A 6,415-nucleotide genomic window follows, 5' to 3' on the forward strand; every position below is an offset into this window, starting at 1 on the left:
GGTGGTTGGAGAGGTGAGTGAATGAGTGAAGGAAAGATTTATTACTGGATGTGTGGGAAGATGAATGGTGGCTAGGTGGATGGATAAATAATAGATGGATTAATGAATGGGTGAAGGAAGAAAAAAGCTATAGAGATGGATGAATGAAAAAAAGGAAGAAAAAAAGGAAAACTTGGTGGCTGGGTGGATGGATGGGAAGATGTGTAGAAAGATGCTGGTTAGGCAGGCAGTAAGGAGAGCTTCGTGGCTGGACAAGGAAGAGAGATGGATTACAACATGCCAAGTTGAGAATGTTCCACTGTCTGAGCCAGAAGACAGTGGGCTTTATAGCTGCAATGTAACAGTTTGGGAATAATCTCCGTCTCCTGCATAAATCTATGGATGACACGGGAAAATGAATGAGCTTCATAAGTCTCCACCTCAGTTGACTTATCTCTTATGTTTCTCTTGTCCGCCCTTCCCGTCGCCCCCTGTCTCCCTCTGTCTCCATCAGATGTCCACTTACTCAGATTATTTAGGGACCACCTCTCACCTCTCTCCCAAATACCCCTGTTGTCTCAGCAGTATCACTGCCTGGAGTTTCAGGTAGGAGCAGCTGCTTCTCTCCGAAGGAATGCTCTGGGAGTCGCCTCTGAGATTTTCTTCACATCAGAAACTAGCTCAATGGTGCCCCATCACTCACTTGAGTCTCCCAAGCAAATGTGCCCACAGCTGTCCCCTTAAAAGAGGGAGTAGGTGCCATGGCTTCAGAGCCAGGCAGGCTCTGCTTCTGCTTGACTGTGCAACCCTGGGCAAATCCCTTTACCTTTCTAAGCCTCGGTTTCTTCCTCTATCAGGTGAGGATGATTAGCATTCCCCATATAAAGCTAATTCATCACTTGCTAGACATGCATTTTCCTTACATTGTAAATATCTTAAATTGGAATGCATTGTATATTCAATGGCATTTCATAATTTAATTGGCAATTTAAAAATTTCTTAGTGGCACATTAAATAATGCATATCTTAATCAATGGTATTCTAGTGTGTGTGGAATATAATATGATGATTAGATGAGAACGTGCTTGGTTATTTACCTAGCACAGCCTAGGAGCTCAAACACTAGTGGTTTATTCCTCTTTACCTTTATTATTATTATTATTATTTTGTATTTATTTATTTTTGAGACTGAGTCTCGCTCTGTCACCCAGGCTGGAGTGATGCAATCATGGCTCACTGCAACCTCCACCTCCCAGGTTCAAGTGATTCTCCTGCCTGAGCCTCCCGAGTAGCTGGGATTACAGGCATGCACCACCACACCCAGCTAATTTTTGTATTTTTAGTAGAGACGGTGTTTCACCATGTTGGCCAGGCTGGTCTCGAACTCCTGACGTCAGGTGATCCGCCTGCCTCAGCCTCCCAAAGTGCTGGGATTACAGGTGTGAGCCACCATGCCCAACCTGCCCTTAGTTTAAAATGTTAAATTAAGTGAGTTACTTGGCATCACAATATTCGGGGGTTTTAGGTCCATGGTGGGCCTGCATCCCTTTCCTCTCAGCTTCTCCCAAGCCTTAGCATAATCCTGCCTGCCCCTCTAACTCATAGGAATTCTTGAATTACAGAGAATGTGTTTTGTTCCACAAAGTAGAACCTTCAGGGATCTTGGGGCAGAGCCATCTCTGAGTCTCCTTTCCTTGTCCATAATTCTTATATTGCAAGGTTGTTGTGAGGATTAAATGAGAGGCACAGAGTCTAGCATGCAATAGGTGCTCAACTAATGTGGGCTATCTGGTTTTTTCCCCAGGACAAATACTTCCCAGCCTCTTTCATTAACTAGCTGCTTGAAAGTAAGTTTTGTTTTCTCATATCCACCCCACTGTCTCCCAATCCTGCGTCCCTCTTCAGGGCAGAACAGTCCTTCCTCAAACATTGGTGTAAAACTGTAGGACCTCAGAGCACCTACCTGACACAGAATTTGTGCCCTGATCAATAGCACCAAAGCAGGGTTTCTGAATAGTCAATTTCATGGTGACCAGTGTTGCGGTGTGGTTCCTGAGATAGCCCACTCCACGATGATTACTGTTACAATGCATTCTAGGGCCATCCTATTCCATAGTGATTCTTGTTATTGAGGGATCTCTGGAGTGTCCATCCCATAGTGGCCAGTGTTAGGTTCGTGGAATAGCCCACTCCACAGTGATCAGTGTTAGGGTGGGTCTCCTGAACTGACCTACTGCGCAGTGAAGGGTTTTATCATGAGCTTCCTGTGATCACGCACTCCAGGATGACTAGCCTTCTGGTGAAATTGCTGAAATTTCTCACTTCATAATGATCAGTGCTGTGGGATTCCTGGGATAGCCTGCCCCACAGGGAAGACTATTATAGTGAAATTCCTAAAATATTTCACTACTGTGGTCTGTTATTGAAATAACTGACTCCGTAAAGAAGGTATTACCATCGTACTCAGGACTAGCCCCTTCCCTTGGTGTTAAAGTGAAACGTTATGGTTATTATGGTTTTGGTGTTATAGCTACATTCCTGGGTTATGCCAGTTTTTGGTGAAGAATACGGGGCTGGAATTCCTGGGATAGCCCACTGCTCTATTGTGAGAAGCTTTCCAGAACTGATTTCTGAGTCTGGAGGAATTTTTAAAAAATCACTGTGCTTTCATTTCATTTCCCAAATCTCCTATGCTTACTGTTGGGGCAAGAGCGGAGGGAGGTAGGCAAAGAAGGAGAGTTGTCCTGGACCAAACTTCTGGACTAACTGCCATTAGAGTGTGCCTTGTGCCACTTCTCAGTTTCTTACTGAGGCTGGGCCCCAGGCAGGAGGCAGGAGAAAAGATGGGACACTCCTCTCCCCCAAGCAGGCGGGGAAGCCTATTGTTCCCCTGGGGAGTCAGGGAAGGTTTTAAGCCCTCTTGCTGTTTCTCTGGGACTTCTCCAACATTATGGTGAAAGCCAGAAAAGGTGAGCAGAAACAGCCCTAAGCCGGGCATCCTGAGACCTAGGTTTAAGACCCAGTTCAGACACTAACTCTCTGGGAGAACTTATGCCAGCCCCACCCTCTCTCTGGGCCTCTCTCCTCTCATCTGTAAAATGTGCCCAGTCTCCAAAGGCCTTTCTTTCAATAAGAGTGTTGGGAAGGTGGAAAGCAGGGCAAAACCTTGGCCGCAACAAGTCTTTCTCATGGTGGCGTCTTCTAATGTCTTCTGTGCTGTCGGTTGCAGTGACCCCTCAGTCTTCCTATTTCTAGGATGAGCATGGGACCCCGCCAAGACTATGGTAAGGATGTTCAAACGCTGGAGCATCACTGTGGGACTCTCTGACCCCATCTAGGTGGCTGTGACCTTGATCTACCCACCAATGATTTCCCGCAGCCAAACCACTAATAGTTCCTTCATTAGAGCTTACGTTTGGATATGCCCAAAGCTGATAAGCTGGGAAATTTCCCAAGGGAAGGTAATTCAGCATGGAGTTGATGGAGGTAGAAGAGCCTCTAAGAAGCAGACTAAAGGAATGGTGCCTGACAGGGGAAGGGAAGTGAATGTCCCTTCCACTTCATACAGGTGGTCGGATTTATAGCTTAGGATTTGAGTATTCTTGAGGACCATCTGAAGCTGATGAGATGTTCCATCCAGCAGGTCAATGGCATTGCAGTAAGATATATGAAGCCAGGTTGCAAGCCTGACTCTAAGTCTTTTAGAACTAAAGGAAGTAGAGGCCAGGCATAGTGGCTCCTGCCTATAATCACAGCACTCCAGGAGCCTGAGGCAGGAGGATCGCTTGAGCCCAAGAGTTTGAGGCCAGCCTGGGCAACATGGTGACATCCTATCTCTACAGAAAATACAAAAATTAGCTGGGTGTGGTGGTGTGTCCCTGGAGTCCCAGCTACTTGGGAGGCTGAGGTGGGAGGATGGCCTCAGCCTGGGGAGGTCAAGGCTGCAGTGAGCCATGATTGCACCACTGCACTGCAGCTTGGGTGACAGAGCAAGACCCTGTCTCAAAAAAAAAAAAAAAAAAAAAAAAAAGACCTGAAGGAAATTGGTGCTAAATGTAAAGTTACCTGGAACCCTTGGACTGTCTGCATTTCCAATTAACCACATCTCTGCACTCTGCTTTCCTCTCCTGCATAAGCAAGGTGCTCCCAAGACACTTTCTCAATGAGTAAGGTTCACTTTAGGATCTGCCAAGGGAAATAAAGTAAAGAATGCCAAGATTATACACATTTAGAATTCCAGAAGGTCAGAATCTTGGCCTTAGAGATCCTGGGAACTCCAAGACCTTGGCAATGGGTGGGAATGAGCAGAGGTGCTGGACCTGCTGGGTCCACAGGATTGAAGCCCTGCATCCTTTAATTGCATGAAACTCTCATGATGCAGAAGTGTGTTGGGAAGTGGGTGGCCCCTGTCATGGCTTTTTGGTGTGGCAGTGAAAGGGACAGGCTTTAGGGTCAGGTAGACCTAAGTTCAAATTCCACCCTTCCAATGACTCGGAATCTCAGGTTCCTCTTCCACAAAATGAGAGTGAGAATGGCACCTATTTTATAGGAAAATTGTGGGAAAATGCATGAAGAAAGCCTATGCTCAGAGCCTGGGTGACAGCGTGAGATGCTGTCTCAAAAACAGAAAAGAAAAAGCAAAAGAATGAAAGGAAATGAGCGCTAAATGTAAAGTTACCTGGAACCATTGCATTTCCAGTTAACCACATCTCTGCACTCTACCTTTCCTCCAGAGAACCAGAGGGTGGTAAAGCAGCTCCACCTCAAACACCCCAATCCCTGTGGTACTAATGGGGGAAACAGACCAGAAGGGCATGGAAGACTCAGCGAAGACACTGTAGGGTGCCCCCTGCCTGCGGCTCTGGTCACCTATCCCCTCCTGCAGCTCCTGCCCGCTGTCAAGAGGACCTGGGTGTGAAGCTCAGCTCTGCATCCTTCCAGCTGTGCAGAAGTGGGCCAGGCACCTCACCTCACTGGGCCTCAGTTTCCTTGACTGTTAAACAAATATGACCACTGGCAGATTGTCTAAACACCACCAGGCAGAGGGAACAGGCAGCTTGAGCTAAGGTGTGGAGTGGGGAACCGCAAGGGGCTGTGAGAACCCACAATCACACTCTCTGCCTCTCCCTGTTCCCTGTAGATAAGCACAGTCACAGAAGCTGGACACTGCGTGTCCTTCTGCATCTCTCCCGCTGCTGGCCACACACAGGGAGCAGCAGGTATGGCCTGGGCACCGGCAGGGCTCCCAGGCGGATGGATTGGGGTGAGAGCAGGCACAGTTCTCAGATTTTGCCACAAGGTGGAGTTGTGACCCTGCTACTCCATGTTTCTCATACCTGTTAGAATTTAAGGATATTTGCATAATGCAGCATTTTATTTTTATTTTTATTTTTTATGCCAGGCACTGTGCTGGTGGGCATTTGGCTTTCAGGATCGCATGTGATTTTCACAGCCACCTCTCAAGGTCAGCAGTATCATTATCTCTATTTTAGAGATGAGGAGACTGAGGTTCAAAGTGGTGATGGGACTGCATGGATGGACTGGGGAGTCTGACTGAGGAGTCAGAATTCGGCTCAAATCCCAGCTCTTCAGCCTATCAGGACACATAACCTCTCGTGCCTCAGGCTCCAAAGGGGAAAAATGGGGCCAATGATAGCAATAATATTTTGAATAGACCTTAGCTCTTTGTGGATTGTTTATCCTATGCCCAGCCATGGATCATTTCATTCCGCCCTTTACCCCCCTTAAGAGGCAGCTGTTGATACATATTCATTCTGCAGATGAGGAAACTGAGGCCCAGTGAGGTTAGCTGCTGCCTGGCCCACTTCTACACAGCTGGAAGGAGGCAGAGCTGGGCTTCACACCCAGATCCTCTGGCAGCGAGCAGGAGCTGCAGGAGGTGGTGGGTGTCTGGGGCCTGGAGCAGGGGGGACCCTACTGTGTCTTGGCTGAGTCTCCCATGCCCTCTGGCCTCAGTTTCCCCACTGATACCACAGGGATTGGGATGTTTGAAGTGGAGTGCCTTCACAGTCCCCTGGTTCTCTGGAGGAAAATGCAGTGCAACAGCCAAGAAGCCATATCCAGGAGGCTCCTGGAGTTGCGGGGGTGGACCCTACAGCAAGAAGAGGGCCCTCAGCTCCTGGGTGTTTCCCCATGCCCCAGCCAAAGCCACCCAGAGCTCAGTCCACGCTGGGCCTCCCTAGTGTCACTTGGGTGCATGGCTGATGACACATATGACCATATTTGTTTTCTCAACCTTTTTGTCAGGACCGCCTTTGTGAACAACCTGAGGGCCCTGCAGGCTGCGGGGAGAGTCACGTGGAGCCTGAGGGTGGCACAAGGAAGGCAGAGAAGAAGCAAGTGGAGCTGGCCTTCAGGGTTCCTGAGTCTCCACAGGCCCAGGGCACCTGTTCTTGGTCCAGCAATAAACGCTCAG

Source organism: Pan troglodytes, chromosome 21 (assembly GCF_028858775.2).
Source record: "Pan troglodytes isolate AG18354 chromosome 21, NHGRI_mPanTro3-v2.0_pri, whole genome shotgun sequence".
Taxonomy (NCBI): domain Eukaryota; kingdom Metazoa; phylum Chordata; class Mammalia; order Primates; family Hominidae; genus Pan; species Pan troglodytes.